This window comes from Scyliorhinus canicula, chromosome 7, assembly GCF_902713615.1.
Source record: "Scyliorhinus canicula chromosome 7, sScyCan1.1, whole genome shotgun sequence".
In the NCBI taxonomy this organism is placed as follows: Eukaryota; Metazoa; Chordata; class Chondrichthyes; order Carcharhiniformes; family Scyliorhinidae; genus Scyliorhinus; species Scyliorhinus canicula.
Window position 1 is genome coordinate 119936294 of NC_052152.1, and position 18778 is coordinate 119955071.

An 18778-nucleotide genomic window follows, 5' to 3' on the forward strand; every position below is an offset into this window, starting at 1 on the left:
CCACTCTTTCCTCCCCCACCACTCTTCCCCCCCCACCACTCTTCCTCCCCCCACCACTCTTCCTCCCCCCACCACTCTCCTCCCCCACCACTCTTCCTCCCCCCACCACTCTTCCTCCCCCCCACCACTCTTCCTCCCCCACCACTCTTCCTCCCCCACCACTCTTCCTCCCCCCACCACTCTTCCTCCCCCACCACTCTTCCTCCCCCACCACTCTTCCTCCCCCCACCACTCTTCCTCCCCCCACCACTCTCCTCCCCACCACTCTTCCTCCCCCACCACTCTTCCTCCCCCCACCACTCTTCCTCCCCCCACCACTCTTCCTCCCCCGACCACTCTTTCCCTCCTCACCATACTCCCCACCCCCCCACTCTCCCCTCCCAATCACCAGTATCTTCCCCCCTCACAACCCCCCATCTCCCACAACCCCTTGCCCCCACCAACACTCCACCACCCCTAATCCCGCCCCGCCACACGACTCCCCTCCTTACTAACCCCCTCCCCAACTCGCAGTTGCCACAGCTCCTCAACCCTATCTGGGTCATTAATGTCCTTTAGGGAGGGTGATCTGCTGTTGTTACCTGGTCTGTTTCCTCCGGGTGCTCCGGTTTCCTCCCACAAGTCCCGAGGGACGTGCTGTTAGGTAAATTGGACATTCTGAATTCTGCATCAGTGTACCTGAACAGGTGCCGGAGTGTGGCGACTAGGGGCTTTTCACAGTAACTTCATTGCAGCGTTAATATAAACCTACTGGTGACACTAATGCAGACTATTACATGTGACTCCAGATCAGCAGTAACGTGGGTTGACTCTTAAATGCCTCTGAAATGGCCGAGCAAGGGCAATTAGGAATGGGCAATAATTGCTGGACGAACCAGCGATGCCCTCCTCCTGCAAATGAAGAAATAAAAATTCTTTGAGAGTCTGGGAGGAAGTGGGAGAGCAGGCGGGATTTGCTGATCCTGCCGATGGTAACCCTGGGTTCTCAGGTGGCAGGATGGGCGATCCATGCTAAACACTCTAGACTTTGACAGGACCAGAAGATCCTGACAACGGCCAGTGATGAGCTCCCTCTGCTGTGGGCAGGACGGAATATCCCGCCCTGTGACTTTATTTGCTGTCTTGGAAATGAGTCAGTTTTAAGGGACAGGCTCATTCTCCCTCAACAGACAATTATTGGAATTAACATGGGCTCACAGTGGGAAAATGCTTTACGGGCTATTAATCAAACCTTTGGAGCTTAACAGCTGTAACCCTGAACTAGCCCAAACAGTATCCTGAGCTGAACATTACTGATTGTATTCAATTTAAGGAATGTATTAGAGAAGCTCACAATCGAATGCTGTGATCATGAATTCCTTTAATCATAAATCCCTCAAGTAGATCCATCTTCTAGACGCGTGTGAGTACAAACCTCGTTTTTATAATGAGTTCCCATAATTTAACACTTATAATCCAGCATCATTCCGGAGAATCTGTGCTGCATTCCGCTCCAAGGTCAACTTATCCATTCCGAGGTTGGTGCCCTGAATTGAGTGCAGGACTCCAAATCGCAACTGAAACGCAACTTCCACCTTTTTGAATTCCAAATCCCTTTGAGATAAAGGCCAACATTCCTTTTGACTTGTAAATTATATTTTTGTAGCAGTCTGTGAGCTCTTAATGGAATAATAGAGAGACAGGACGGAGTGCTGTAGCTAGTCTAGATTTCACAATAAGTGACCGTAGATGCATCATGAAGAGAATGGCTAAGCGAGTGGTGTATAGTGTTACAATCCCTTTGGGGGCCAAAGACTGTGCTCTATGTGATTCTACCCTATACACAGCTGAGTGTGAACTTCCCCGGTAATTGGGGGCAGGTCAGGGAGGATGGCCCTTTGGGAGAGGAGTGTACCTTTGTTATTTGTGTATACCGTAATAAACCTGTAGTTCATTGTGTCCCATTGTTTCTCGTGTCGAATTCTATACTGGCGACGAGGGTGAAGTGGAGCTGCCTCAGTCGACATGCGCTATACCGCTGAACCACTTCAGCCAGGCCCACAAAAGCCTCCATTCTGAATGGTGAGATGCCACACATCAGGAAACTTGAACTGGTACTCGATGTTGGTACCAATAGGGCAGCACGGTGGCGCAGTGGGTTAGTCCTGCTGCCTCACGGCGCTGAGGTCCCAGGTTCGATCCTGGCTCTGGGTCACTGTCCGTGTGGAGTTTGCACATTCTCCCTGTGTTTGCATGGGTTTCGCCCCACAACCCAAAATGTGCAGGGTAGGTGGATTGGCCATGCTAAATTACCCCTTAATTGGAAAAAATGAATTGGGTACTCTAAATTTAAAAAAAAAAAAGTGCTGGTACCGATGACTGGACCCAGTATGTAGAGCAGGTGCAGTGTTTTTTTCGGTCTAACCCAATCATTGGGGATGAACGACAGTCCATTATCCTGCTGACTACAGTCGGGGTACCCACCTATTTGCTTCATCAAGAGCCTCACACACCCGGACAGGCCAGTCTCGAAGTCTTTCATCGTATTTGGTGGCCCTAGTTGAGGCATATCTTAACCTGCAACCCCTGGTAATCGTCTGTCGGTTCTGTTTTCACATGGCCTTGCAGATCCAAGGAGAATCAAATGGCCAATTTTTGACATGGTTAAAAATGCTCGCCACCTCATGTGAGTTCAGACACACGTTGCCCGAATCCTTACGGGAAACCTTGGTCCTGCGTCCACATGGACTTCCCCGGCACGTTTCAGGGAGCAACATTCCTCGTTATGGTAGATGCCCACTCGAAGTGGCTCAAGGTCCACAAGGTGCAAACTGTGACCACAAAAACAACCATGGGTAGGTTTCAGTACACATTCAGCACCCATGGAATAGCCAATGTGAGTGTCAGATAACGGCTCCACGTTCACCAGCAAAGTGTTGGAAGAGTTCGTGGCCTCGAACAGAATTTGGCATGTGCGGACCACCCTGTGTCACCCAGCCTCAAACGGTTGTCACAGCGAGTAGTCCAAACCTTCAAAAATACAACAAAGAAACTGGCCACGGGGTCTTGGGAAACGCAACTGGATCATTTTCTTTTCAGTTACCGGACAACCCTTCAAGCTACCATGGGTGTGGCACCTACAGAATTGCTGATGGAACATTGGCTCAGGACCCCAATTTATGTTAGGATACCGGACCAGATCCCAATTTATGTTACGATACCAGACAGGCCCCCAATTTATGTTAGGATACCAGACCAATCCCCAATTTATGTTAGGATATCGGACCAGTCCCCAATTTATGTTAGGATACCGGACCAATCCCCAATTTATGTTAGGATACTGGACCAGACCTCAATTTATGTTAGGATACCGGCCCCCAATTTATGTTGGGATACCGGACAGGAATCTTCAAAAATGTTTCTATTTGTATAACTGTGGGGAAAGGGCACGTCACCCCAGGAGTGATGACTCTGCCTATCGATATCTTTTATGTTAAAACAAACTTTAATTTAAACACAGATTTAACCAGATTATCAAACAAATAGCTTTACAATTGTCAGTTAAATCGTTTTTAAATGAAACTTCAACTTACTATCCAGATATGCCCCTAATTCCAAGTAACAAACCAATATAGTTTAAATACCACTTATAAATAAAGTTCACAAAAGAGGTTACTTGCTTATCTGTGCAGACAGAGACTCTTTCAGGAACAACCTGAAAATCCTTCTGTCTTGTCAGACTCTTCTGCTCAACCGAACAGCATTTGCTAAAGGTGCAAACTACAGGCAGACCTGGCTCCTCCCATTAATTCACCAAATGTATCCCTCTAAGATTTCCCATCACCTGCTTAACTAGGACAAAACACACTCCCTCATAAATTATCTACTCTCCAGGGAATCTCTACTAATCGAAACAATATCTCATTAGCCGTCTCTGTAAACAAGTAAATGGTTAAAAATCAATCATTTTATCACTTTTTTCGGCTTCTTTAATTACAACTTTAGTAGACCTGGTGCCTGTATGCATTTTAAAATGTTTTTTATAACATTACTGCTAAAATATGAATTATATTGTATAATAATTTCTCCATTCATCTCTAATCTTAATTCAGTTTTTCACACTCTGAAAATAAGAAGCTGGTGTCAGGAAAATGGCCATCAGGCTGTTGGATTGTCCCAAAAATCCAACTGATTCACTAAAGTCCTTTAGAGAATGAAATCTGCAGTGTGCTCTCTAGACCATGTGACTCTGGTCCTATTCTCATCTGGTTGACTCCTTAGAGCCCTTGGAATTGACCTGAGCCTGTTACAAAAGGTAAATCACTGCCTCCTCAGAGCTGCAAGATTTGGACAATAAGTGTTAGTCTAAATACATATGAACTTATCAGTTAGGAGTAGGAATAGGCCACTTGGCCCTTCAATCCTGCCCCACCATTAAATGAGGTCATGGGGGCTGATCTGATTGTAACCTCAACCCCACATTCCTGCCTACCCCCGATAACCTTTCACCTCCTTGTTAATCAAGAATCTATCTAGCTCTGCCTTAAAAGTATTCAGATTCTGCTCTCTTCACCTTTTGAGGAAGAGAGTACCAAAGACTCACGACCCTCTGAGAAAAAAGGTTTTGCCTCATCTCCATTTTAAATGGATGGACCCTTATTTCTAAACAATGACCACTGGTTCTTGATTTTCCCAAAAGAGCACACATCCTCTCTACTTCCATCCTGTCAATACCCCTCAGGATTATAAATGTTTAAATCAAGCCATCTCTTGCTCTTCTGAACTCATTGTCCAACCTTTCCTCCGAAGACAACCCACCCATTAATCTGATAAACCTTCTCGGAACTTAAATAAGGTGGCCAGTATTGTACACAATATTCCAGATGTGATCTCACCAATGCCTTGTACAGCTGAAGCATAACCTCCCTACTTTTGTATTCAATTCCCCTCACAACAAATGATGACATTGTATTAACTTTCCTAATTACTTGCTGTAACTGTAAACCAGCCTTTTGTGATCCATGCACTAGGACACCTCTGCATCTCAGAGCTCTGCAATCTCACCATTTAGACTATAAGCTTCTTTTTATCATTATTGCCAAAATTAACAATTTCACATTTTCCCACATTATACTCCATTTGCCAGATCTTTGCTCATTCACTTAACCAATCTATACCTTTTTGTAGTCTCCGTATGCACTCTCCACAATTTACTTTCCTACCTGTCTTTGTGTCATCTGCAAATTTGGCAACCATCCCATCATCCCTTCATCCCTGGAATGAAGAGCTTGTCATATGAGGAGCGATTGAGGACTCTGGATAAAAGCAAATTACTGTGGATGCTGGAATCTGAAACTAAAGGGAAAATGCGGGAAAATCTCAACAAGTCTGGCAGCATCTGTAGGGAGAGAAAGAGCTAACGTTTCGAGTCCGATGACTCTTTGTCAAAGCTCTGACAGAGTCATCGGACTCGATCAATCATGCAGAGCAGACTCGATGGGCCGAATGGCCGAAGTCTTATGGTCATTTATATAGATTGTAAACAGCTGAGGTCCCAGCACTGATCCTTGTGACACACCATTCTTTACATCTTGCCAACCTGAAAAATATTAATGGCAACTCTGCCTCCTGTTAGATAGCCAATCTTCAATGCCTGGCAAAGTGCATAAGGGCATACATCTTTCTTAATTTGTAAACTCTGTCCGTCTGGAGTTGGTGAAATGGAAACTCAGTTGCACTGCTTTGTCATGTGACATGTGTCATATGCATGCTTTTTCTACTTCATCTTACTCTCTAACTCTTTCTTCATCTACAGAACTCAGGATTTGTTTCCCTGAACTTTCCCCCTTGTAGGAATATACCTTAGCTGTGCCGGAACCATCCCCTCTTTAAGGTTTATTTTTCAGTTACAGTTTTGCTTGCCAATCTTTGATTCCAATGTATCTGGACCAGAACCATTAATGTTTGCCCTCTCGTGATTATTATTATTAGTTTTACTTTGGATTGCTCTTTGTCCTTTTCCATAGCCAACCTAAACCTTAAGGAAGACTTGCATTGGAGGTGGGGAGGTGAAGGTTCACTAGATTGGTCCCTGGGATGAGAGGGTTGTCCTATGCTTAATTGGGCTTGTGCTGTCTGGCGTTTAGACTGAGAGGTGATCACATTGAAGCAAAGAGATTCAGAAGGGGTTTGATAGGGTAGACGCTGAGAAAATGTTCCCCATTGGGTGGGGAATCTAAAACACGGGTGGTCACATTCTCTGGATTAGGGGAAGGACTGGGATGAGGTGAAATTACGTCTCTGAGTTTTTGGAATTCTCTGCCCCAGAGGGTTATGAATGCTGCATCAATGAATATATTTAGGGCTGATACAGAAAAAGGGTCTCACAAGGAATCACAAAATAGGGGAATGGTCAGGAACATGGAGTTGAAGATCAGCCATGATGCTTTTGGATGCAGGTGTGAAAGGCTTCATGGCCTACCCTGGTCCTATTTAATAGTTTCCTCTGTTTGTGTCATCGCTCCTCCAGGTCAGAAGGATGTAGGTTCACACCACAATATTGTGAACATAATCGATCAGGCCATTACTGAACATAATCAATCAGGCCAATATGCAGCATAATCGATCAGGCCATTACTGAACATAATCAATCAGGCCAATACGGACCATAATCGATCAGGCCAATACTGAACATAATCAATCAGGCCAATACGGAAAATAATCAATCAGGCCAATACGGACCATAATCGATCAGGTCACTACGGAACATAATCGATCAGGCCAATATGGAACATAATCAATCAGGCCACTATGGAACATAATCAATCAGGCCACTATGGAACATAATTGATCAGGCCACTATGGAACATAATTGATCAGGCCAACGCGGAACATTATCGATCAGGCCGTATGGAACATTCGATCAGGCCAACATGGAACATTCGATCAGGCCACTATGAAACACAATCGATCAGGCAATACGGAACATTTGAGCAGGCCAATATGGAACATAAACGATCAGGCCCCTATGGAACATTATCAATCAGACCAATAATGAATATAATCGATCAGGCCATGATGGAACATAATCGATCAGGCCAATATGGAACATTCCATCAGGCCACTATGGAACATAATCAATGAGGTCACTATGGAACATAATCGATCAGGCCAATACGAAACATTATCGATCAGGCCAATAATGAAAAGATTAGATTGGGCCACTATGGAACATAATCGATCAGGCCACTATGGAACATAATCGATCAGGCCACTATGGAACATAATCGATCAGGCCACGATGGAACATTATCGATCAGGCCACTATGGAACATAATTGATCAGGCCACTATAGAACATAATCGATCAGGCCACTATGGAACATAATCGATCAGGCCAATAAAGAACATAATTGATCAGGCCACTATGGAACATAATTGAACAGGCCGCTATGGACCATAATCGATTAGGCCAATGCTGAGGAATTTCTGCAGTCACAGAGGTATTGGCCAGAATCTTCTCTTGCTGGTGGGCAGGCTTGAAGGTGGGAAGGAAATGAAAATAGCTGGTTTGTTGATGTCATGGGAATGTCACTTTAAGAAATGTTTGTCTGCTCAACAAGTGGCTGCAGTGATGTCAGAGCGTGGATGGAGCTGAGCTCTGGATCTGCTTTTTAGTTTTGCTTTGAGGAAAAGTTTGAGTGTGTCTCTTTTTTAGTTTTTGTTTTAGTGTTTAGGCTGCAGCCAGCCAAAGAAGGTGCAATTTTGATCTCTCTGCCATCTAAAGACTATCTCTAGATCAATTGATGAATTCAGAGTGATAACTGCTCTCAGTAGTGAATTTAAACCTGATGTCTTTCTGTAAAGAGGGTTCTTTTTGTGTTATGGATGTTGCAAGGAAAGATTTTTTTTTTTTAATAAACAATTTTATTGAGGTAGTTTTTGGCTTTGTAAACAGTTACAGACATCAACAGAAAGAAAGCAAAAAAGGCAAAAATGTGCAAACATCCACGTACATTCAATACTTCAATCGTAACATACCGCACAAGCCTGCTACTCTCCCACCGGTACTACCCACCATTTTATCCCTCCTACTCTACTCTACTCTACTTCGCCCCCCCCCCCCCACCCCCTGTTGACGCTCACTCTCCCGCAAAGAAGTCAATAAATGGTTGCCACCTCCGGGCGAACCCCTGTCCAGATCCCCTCAAGGCGAACTTAATTTTTTCCATACCCAGGAAACTCAACATGTCCGCAAGCTACAACTCAGTCTTCGGGGGCTTTGAGTCCCTCCACGCCAATACTATTCATCGCCGGGCTATCAGGGAAGCAAAGGCCAAAACATCGGCCTCTCTCTCCCCCTGGACTCCCGGGTCTTCCGAAACCCCAAAAATTGCCACCCCTGGACCCATCGCCACCCTTGTTTTTAGCACCCAGGACATGACGCCCACAAATCCCTCCCAGTACCCCCTAAGCTTCGGGCATGCCCAAAACATGTGAACGTGGTTCGCTGGTCCTCCCGCGCACCTAGCGCATTTGTCCTCTATCCCAAAGAATTTGCTCATCCGAGCCACCGTCATGTGGGCCTGGTGAACGACCTTAAATTGAATCAGGTTGCAAGGAAAGATTAAGAGTTACTTAGAGAGTACTGTATTCTTTGGGGGATTTATTGGTGTTGATAGTTGTTAGGATGTTTACTGTGCGTTCATAAAGTGTTAACTGGTTTCATAAATAAACATTGTTTTAATTTAAAAGTACTGTAGATTTCTGGTGCATCGCACCCGTAGAGTGGGCCGTGTGTTTCCCATAACCACAATCTATTCAAAGTTGTGGGTCAGGTGAACTCCATGATACACTTTGGGGCTCTCTAAACCCTGGCCCATAACAGTTGGCGACATGGAACCCTGCTAACGTCCTGCTCATACCAGAATTTAGTTCTGGGTAGGAACATCCACAAACCTTCCTGTGCCACTGCCAATTGAGGCCCTTAAGATGCCAATTAATGATCATTTGAGGACCTCATTCTGCCACCACCAGGATTAACAATTGTATATTAATATATAAGCCTGTAGCTATGTGGTCTGCAGAACAGGTAAACTGTGCAGCCAGCCTGTTACCTCCAGGATTAGGAAGGGGTCTTTGATCAAAGTCTTTCACTTCCTGATCAAAGGACTCGGCATCAGGAAGAGGGTGTTTGCTGAGAACACCCCTGACTCATGCTGCTAACCATTCTACACCACTCTCCTCATGATCCCTTCCCACAAACTCCATCCCTCACATTACTTGGCAGCATAGTGGTTAGCACTATAGCTTCACAGCGCCAGGATCGCAGGTTCAATTCCCGGCTTGCGTCACTGTCTGTGTGGAGTCTGCTCATTCTCCCTGTGTCTGTGTGTGTTTCCTCCGGGTTCCTCTGGTGCGGCCGCATTTGGAGTATTGCGTGCAGTTCTGGTCGCCGCATTATGGGAAGGATGTGGAAGCATTTGAAAGGGTGCAGAGGAGATTTACCAGGATGTTGCCTGGTATGGAGGGAAGATCTTATGAGGTAAGGCTGAGGGACTTGAGGCTGTTTTCGTCAGAGAGAAGAAGGTTAAGAGGGGACTTAATTGAGGCATACAAGATGATCAGAGGATTAGATAGGGTGGACAGTGAGAGCCCTTTTCCTCGGGTGGTGATGTCTAGGATGAGGGGACATAGCTTTAAATTGAGGACATAGGACAGATGTCAGAGATAAGTTCTTTACTCAGAGTAGTAAGGGCATGGAATGCCTTGCCTGCAACAGTAGTGGACTCGCCAACACTAAGGGCATTCAAATGGTCATTGGATAGGCATATGGACGATAAGGGAATAGTGTAGATGGGCTTTAGAGTGGTTTCACAGGTCGGCGCAACATCGAGGGCCGAAAGGCCTGTACTGTGCTGTGGTGTTCTCTGTTCTATCGGTGCTCCGGTTTCCTCCCACAAGTCCCGAAAGATGTGCTGTTAGGTGAATTGGACATTCTGAATGTTCCCACAGTGTACCCGAGCAGGCACCAGAATATGGCGACTTGAGGCTTTTCACAGTAACTTCATTGCAGTGTTAACGTAAGCCTGCTTGTGGCAATAAAGATTATTATTACTTACGTGTGACCTGGATCACTCCCTGGTCCTGGGATTCTGGTGCCTGTCATTCGAGCTGCAGCCACTGACTCATCAGTGGCGCTGCTGAGCACAAGAACTACTCGTCTCTGATTGGCCAACAACTCCTGGTAGGTGAGACTTCCACCCCTGTGGTCTTGATTCCGGGGGAAGGCCTCACTACCTGAGGGGCTTGTGGTTTGAAGGACCTTTCTGAAGAGAGGCAGTGCCGGTCTCTCATGGCTCTCCAGTCAGCAGGCATGACCTCAATGCCACAACAAGATTCCACCCTGTTGTTAGAATATTTAGAACAGTACAGAACAGGCCCTTCGGCCGTCGATGTTGTGCCGAGCAATGATCACCCCACTTAAACCCACGTAACCCGTATACCCATAACCCAACAATCCCCCCATTAACCTTACACTACGGGCAATTTAGCATGGCCAATCCACCTAACCCGCACATCTTTGGACTGTGGGAGGAAACCCACGCACACACGGGGAGGGCGTGCAGACTCCACACAGACAGTGACCCAGCCGGGAATTGAACCTGGGACCCTGGAGCTGTGAAGCATTGATGCTAACCACCATGCTACCGTTGTCTTTCAGATGGGATGTAACATCAAAGCCTGGTCTGTGCAGTCAAGTGCCGTTGAGTCCCTGTAATACAGAAGGAGGACATTTGATCCATCAAGGCCATCTTGGCTCTCCACAGAAAATCCAATCAGTCCCATTCTTTTTGTTTTTTTCATTTATGGGATGTGGGCATCACTGGTTACGCCAGGAGATATACACCAGGCTCAGACACACCATCCAGGAGTTATACACCAGACTCACACACACCATCCAGGAGTTATACACCAGACTCACACACACCATCCAGGAGTTATACACCAGACTCACACACACCATCCAGGAGTTATACACCAGACTCACACACACCATCCAGGAGTTATACACCAGACTCGCACACACCATCCAGGAGTTATACACCAGACTCACACACACCATCCAGGAGTTATACACCAGGCTCACACACACCATCCAGGAGTTATACACCAGACTCACACACACCCATCCAGGAGTTATACACCAGACTCAGACACACACACCATCCAGGAGTTATACACCAGGCTCAGACACACCATCCAGGAGTTATACACCAGACTCACACACACCATCCAGGAGTTATACACCAGACTCAGACAGACACACCATCCAGGAGTTATACACCAGGCTCACACACACCATCCAGGAGTTATACACCAGGCTCACACACACACCATCCAGGAGTTATACACCAGGCTCACACACACCATCCAGGAGATATACACCAGACTCAGACAGACACACCATCCAGGAGTTATACACCAGGCTCACACACACCATCCAGGAGTTATACACCAGACTCGCACACACCATCCAGGAGTTATACACCAGACTCACACACACCATCCAGGAGTTATACACCAGGCTCACACACACCATCCAGGAGTTATACACCAGGCTCACACACACCATCCAGGAGTTATACACCAGACTCACACACACCATCCAGGAGTTATACACCAGGCTCACACACACCATCCAGGAGTTATACACCAGACTCACACACACAATCCAGGAGTTATACACCAGACTCAGACAGACACACCATCCAGGAGTTATACACCAGGCTCACACACACCATCCAGGAGATATACACCAGGCTCACACACACCATCCAGGAGTTATACACCAGACTCGCACACACCATCCAGGAGTTATACACCAGACTCACACACACCATCCAGGAGTTATACACCAGGCTCACACACACCATCCAGGAGTTATACACCAGGCTCACACACACCATCCAGGAGTTATACACCAGACTCACACACACCATCCAGGAGTTATACACCAGGCTCACACACACCATCCAGGAGTTATACACCAGACTCACACACACAATCCAGGAGTTATACACCAGACTCAGACAGACACACCATCCATGAGTTATACACCAGACTCAGACACACACACCATCCAGGAGTTATACACCAGGCTCAGACACTCCATCCAGGAGTTATACACCAGACTCACTAACACCATCCAGGAGTTATACACCAGACTCAGACACACACACCATCCAGGAGTTATACACCAGGCTCACACACACCATCCAGGAGTTATACACCAGACTCACTAACACCATCCAGGAGTTATACACCAGACTCAGACACACACACCATCCATGAGTTATACACCAGACTCAGACACACACGCCATCCAGGAGTTATACACCAGACTCAGACACACGCACCATCCAGGAGATATACACCAGGCTCACACACACCATCCAGGAGTTATACACCGGACTCAGACACACACACCATCCAGGAGTTATACACCAGGCTCACACACACCATCCAGGAGTTATACACCATCCAGGAGTTATACACCAGGCTCACACACACACCATCCAGGAGTTATACACCAGGTTGACACACACCATCCAGGAGTTATACACCAGGCTCACATACACCATCCAGGAGTTATACACCAGACTGAGACACACCATCCAGGAGATATACACCAGACTCACACACAACATCCAGGAGTTATACACCAGACTCAGGAGTTATACACCATCCAGGAGTTATACACCAGACAGACACACACACCATCCCGGAGTTATACACCAGGCTCACACACACCGTTCAGGAGTTATACACCAGATTCACACACACCATCCAGGAGTTATACACCAGACTCAGACACACACACCATCCAGGAGATATACACCAGGCTCACACACACCATCCAGGAGTTATACACCAGGCTTACACACATCATCCAAGAGTTATACACCAGACTCACACACACCATCCAGGAGTTATACACCAGACTCGCACACACACCATCCAGGAGTAATACACCAGGCTCACAAATACCATCCAGGAGTTATACACCAGACTCACTCACACTATTCAGGAGTTATACACCAGACAGACACACACACCATCTCGGAGTTATACACCAGGCTCTCACACACCGTTCAGGAGTTATACACCAGACTCACACACACACACCATCCAGGAGTTATACACCAGATTCACACACACCATCCAGGAGTTATTCACCAGACTCACACACACACACCATCCAGGAGTTATACACCAGACTCACACACACCATCCAGGAGTTATACACCAGACTCACACACACCATCCAGCAGTTATACACCAGGCTCACACACACCATCCAGGAGTTATACACCAGACTCAGACACACACACCATCCAGGAGTTATACACCAGGCTCAGACACTCCATCCAGGAGTTATACACCAGGCTCACACACACCATCCAGGAGTTATACACCAGACTCAGACACACACACCATCCAGGAGTTATACACCAGGCTCACACACACCATCCAGGAGTTATACACCAGACTCAGACACACCATCCAGGAGATATACACCAGGCTTACACACACCATCCAGGATTTATACACCATCCAGGAGTTATACACCAGGCTGACACACACCATCCAGGAGTTATACACCAGACTCAGACACACACACCATCCAGGATTTATACACCAGACTCACACACACCATCCAGGATTTATACACCAGACTCAGACACACCATCCAGGAGTTATACACCAGACTCACACACACCATCCAAGAGTTATACACCAGACTCAGACACACACACCATCCAGGCGTTATACACCAGACTCACACACACCATCCAGGAGTTATACACCAGACTCAGACACACACACCATCCAGGAGTTATACACCAGACTCAGACACACACACCATCCAGGAGTTATACACCAGACTCAGACACACACACCATCCAGGAGTTATACACCAGACTCAGACACACACACCATCCAGGAGTTATACACCAGACTCAGACACACACACCATCCAGGAGTTATACACCAGACTCAGACACACACACCATCCAGGAGTTATACACCAGACTCAGACACACACACCATCCAGGAGTTATACACCAGGCTCACACACACCATCTAGGAGTTATACACCAGGCTCACACACACCATCCAGGAGTTATACACCAGACTCACACCCGCCATCCAGGAGTTATACACCAGACTCACACACACACCATCCAGGAGTTATACACCAGGCTCACACACACCATCCAAGAGTTATACACCAGGCTCAGACACACACACCATCCAGGAGTTATACACCAGACTCAAACACGCCATCCAGGAGTTATACACCAGACTCACACACACACACACCATCCAGGAGTTATACACCATCCAGTAGTTATACACCAGGCTCACACACACCATCCAGGAGTTATACACCATCCACGAGTTATACACCAGGCTCACATCCACCATTCAGGAGTTATCCATCAGACTCAGACACACACACCATCCAGGAGTTACACACCAGACTCACACACGCGCCATCTAGGAGTTATACACCAGACTCACACACACACCATCCAGGAGTTATACACCAGGCTCACACACACCATCCAGGAGTTATACACCAGACTCAGACACACCATCCAGGAGTTATACACCAGACTCACACACACACCATCCAGGAGTTATACACCAGGCTCACACACACCATCCAGGAGTTATACACCAGGCTCACACACACCATCCAGGAGTTATACACCAGACTCACACACACCATCCAGGAGTTATACACCAGACTCAGACACACCATCCAGGAGTTATACACCAGACTCAGACACACACACCATCCAGGAGTTATACACCAGACTCACACACACCATCCAGGAGTTATACACCAGACTCAGACACACACACCATCCAGGAGTTATACACCAGACTCAGACACACACACCATCCCGGAGTTATACACCAGGCTCAGACACGCCATCCAGGAGTTATACACCAGACTCACACCCGCCATCCAGGAGTTATACACCAGACTCACACACACCATCCAGGAGTTATACACCATACTCACACACACACACACCATCCAGGAGTTATACACCAGACTCACACACACACACACCATCCAGGAGTTATACACCATCCAGTAGTTATACACCAGGCTCACACACACCATCCAGGAGTTATACACCAGACTCAGACACACCATCCAGGAGTTATACACCAGGCACAGAGACTCCATCCAGGAGTTATACACCAGACTCAGACACACACACCATCCAGGAGTTATACACCAGACTCAGACACACACACCATCCCGGAGTTATACACCAGGCTCAGACACGCCATCCAGGAGTTATACACCAGACTCACACACACCATCCAGGAGTTATACACCAGACTCATACACACACACCATCCAGGAGTTATACACCAGACTCAGACACACACACCATCCAGGAGTTATACACCAGACTCAGACACACACACCATCCAGGAGTTATACACCAGGCTCACACACACCATCCAGGAGTTATACACCAGACTCACACCCGCCATCCAGGAGTTATACACCAGACTCACACACACCATCCAGGAGTTATACACCATACTCACACACACACACACCATCCAGGAGTTATACACCAGACTCACACACACACACACCATCCAGGAGTTATACACCATCCAGTAGTTATACACCAGGCTCACACACACCATCCAGGAGTTATACACCATCCAGTAGTTATACACCAGGCTCACTCCACCATCAGGAGTTATCCACAGACTCAACACACACACCATCCAGGAGTTAACACCAGACTCACACACAGCGCATCCAGGAGTTATACATCAGGCTCACACCACACCCATCCAGGAGTTATACACCAGGACTCACACACACCATCCAGGAGTATACACCAGACTCAGACACACCATCCAGGAGTTATACACCAGGCTCACACACACCATCCAGGAGTTATACACCAGAGTCAGACACACCAATCCAGGAGTTATACACCAGACTCACACACACACATCCAGGAGTTATACACCAGGCTCACCACACCATCCAGGAGTTATACACCAGGCACAAGACACTCCATCCAGGAGTTATCACCAGACTCAAGACAACACACCATCCAGGAGTTATACACCAGACTCAACACACACCATCCAGGAGTTATACACCAGACTCAGACACACCACCATCCATGGAGTTTATCACCAGACTCAGACACACACACCATCCAGGAGATATACACCAGGCTCACACACACCATCCAGGAGTTATACACCAGGCTTACACACATCATCCAAGAGTTATACACCAGACTCAGACACACACACCATCCAGGAGTTATACACCAGACTCGCACACACACCATCCAGGAGTTATACACCAGGCTCACACACACCATCCAGGAGTTATACACCATCCAGGAGTTATACACCAGGCTGACACACACCATCCAGGAGTTATACACCATCCACGAGTTATACACCAGGCTCACATCCACCATTCAGGAGTTATCCATCAGACTCAGACACACACACCATCCAGGAGTTACACACCAGACTCACACACGCGCCATCCAGGAGTTATACACCAGGCTCACACACACCATCCAGGAGTTATACACCAGGCTCACACACACCATCCAGGAGTTATACACCAGACTCAGACACACCATCCAGGAGTTATACACCAGGCTCACACACACCATCCAGGAGTTATACACCAGGCTCACACACACCATCCAGGAGTTATACACCAGACTCAGACACACCATCCAGGAGTTATACACCAGGCTCACACACACCATCCAGGAGTTATACACCAGGCTCACACACACCATCCAGGAGTTATACACCAGGCTCACACACACCATCCAGGAGTTATACACCAGGCTCAGACACACCATCCAGGAGTTATACACCAGGCTCAGACACACCATCCAGGAGTTATACACCAGGCTCACACACACCATCCAGGAGTTATACACCAGGCTCACACACACCATCCAGGAGTTATACACCATCCAGGAGTTATACACCAGACTCACACACACACCATCCAGGAGTTATACACCAGGCTCAGACACACACACCATCCAGGAGTTATACACCAGGCTCACACACACCATCCAGGAGTTATACACCGGACTCACACACACCATCCAGGAGTTATACACCGGACTCACACACACCATCCAGGAGTTATACACCTGCTCAGAATATAAAAACAGATAGTAAAAGTTTCTATAAATATATAAAATAAAAGAGTGGCTAAGGTAAGTATTGGTCCTTTAGAGGATGAGATGGAAGAATTAATAATGGGAGATGAGGAAATGGCTGAGGAACTGATCAGGTTTTTTGGTCGGTCTTCACAGTTGAAGACACAAATAACATGCCAGTGACTGATCGAAATGAGGCTATGACAGGAGAGGACCTTGAGATGATTGTTATCACTGAGGAGGTAGTGATGGGTAAGCTAATGGGGCTAAAGGTAGACAAGTCTCCTGGCCCTGATGGAATGCATCCCAGAGTGCTAAAAGAGATGGCTAGGGAAATTGCAAATGCACTCGTGATAATTTACCAAAATGCACTAGACTCTGGGGTGGTCCCGGTGGATTGGAAATTAGCAAACGTGACACCACTGTTTAAAAAAGGAGGTAGGCAGAGAGCGGGTAATTATAGGCCAGTGAGCTTAACTTCAGTAGTAGGGAAGATGCTGGAATCTATCATCAAGGAAGAAATAGCGAGGCACCTGGAGGAAATTGTCCCATTGGGCAGACGCAGCATGGGTTCATAAAGGGCAGGTCGTGCCTAACTAATTTAGTGGAATTTTTTGAGGACATTATCAGTGTGGTAGGTAACAGAGAGCCAATGGATATGGTATATCTGGATTTCCAGAATGCCTTTGACAAGGTACCACACAAAAGGTTGCTGCATGGCATTAGGAGTAAAGTGGTAGGATGGATAGAAAGCAAAGAGTGGGGATTAATGTGTGTTTCTCTGGTTGGCAATCAGTAGCTAGTGGTGTACCTCAGGGATCAGTGTTGGGCCCACAATTGTTCACAATTTACATAGATGATTTGGAGTTGGGGACCAAGTGCAATGTGTCCAAGTTTGCAAATGACACTAAGATGAGTGGTAAAGCAAAAAGTGCAGAGGATACTGGAAGTCTTCAGAGGGATTTGGATTGGTTAAGTGAATGGGCTCGGGTCTGGCAGACAGAATACAATGTTGACAAATGTGAGGTTATATATTTTAGTAGGAATAACAGCAAAAGGGATTATTATTTAAATGATAAAATATGAAAACATGCTGCTGTGTAGAGAGACCTGGGTGTGCTAGTGCATGAGTCGCAGAAAGTTGGTTTACAGGTGCAACATGTGATTAAGAAGGCAAATGGAGTTTTGTCCTTCATTGCTAGAGGGATGGAGTTTACGACTAGGGAGGTTATGCTGTAATTGTATAAGGTGTTAGTGAGGCCACACCTGGAGTATTGTGTTCAGTTTTGGTCTCCTTACCCGAGAAAGGACGTACTGGCACTGGAGGGTGTGCAGAGGAGATTCACTAGGTTAATCCCAGAGCTGAAGAGGTTGGATTTTGAGGAGAGGTTGAGTAGATTGGGACTGGACTCGTTGGAATTTAGAAGGATGAGGGGGGATCTTATAGAAATATATAAAATTATGAAGGGAATAGATAGGATAGATGCGGGCAGGTTGTTTCCACTGGCAGGTGAAAGCAGAACTAGGTGGCAT

The 18778-nt window shown here is 46.8% G+C and overlaps 1 protein-coding gene across 12 annotated transcripts in view; it reads left to right on the top strand.

Moving 5' to 3' along the window:
• Positions 1–18778, top strand: part of LOC119969323 (MAP7 domain-containing protein 2-like) — a 262025-nt gene that overhangs the window by 120363 nt on the left and 122884 nt on the right. Inside the window, exon 2 of one of the 12 annotated variants that reach the window (XM_038802814.1) lies at positions 6509–7480. The exons of the other annotated variants lie outside the window; for them this stretch is intronic. The gene's annotated coding sequence lies outside the window, so the exon portion shown is untranslated. The remainder of the gene's footprint in view (positions 1–6508; positions 7481–18778) is intronic. 12 annotated transcript variants of the gene reach the window in all.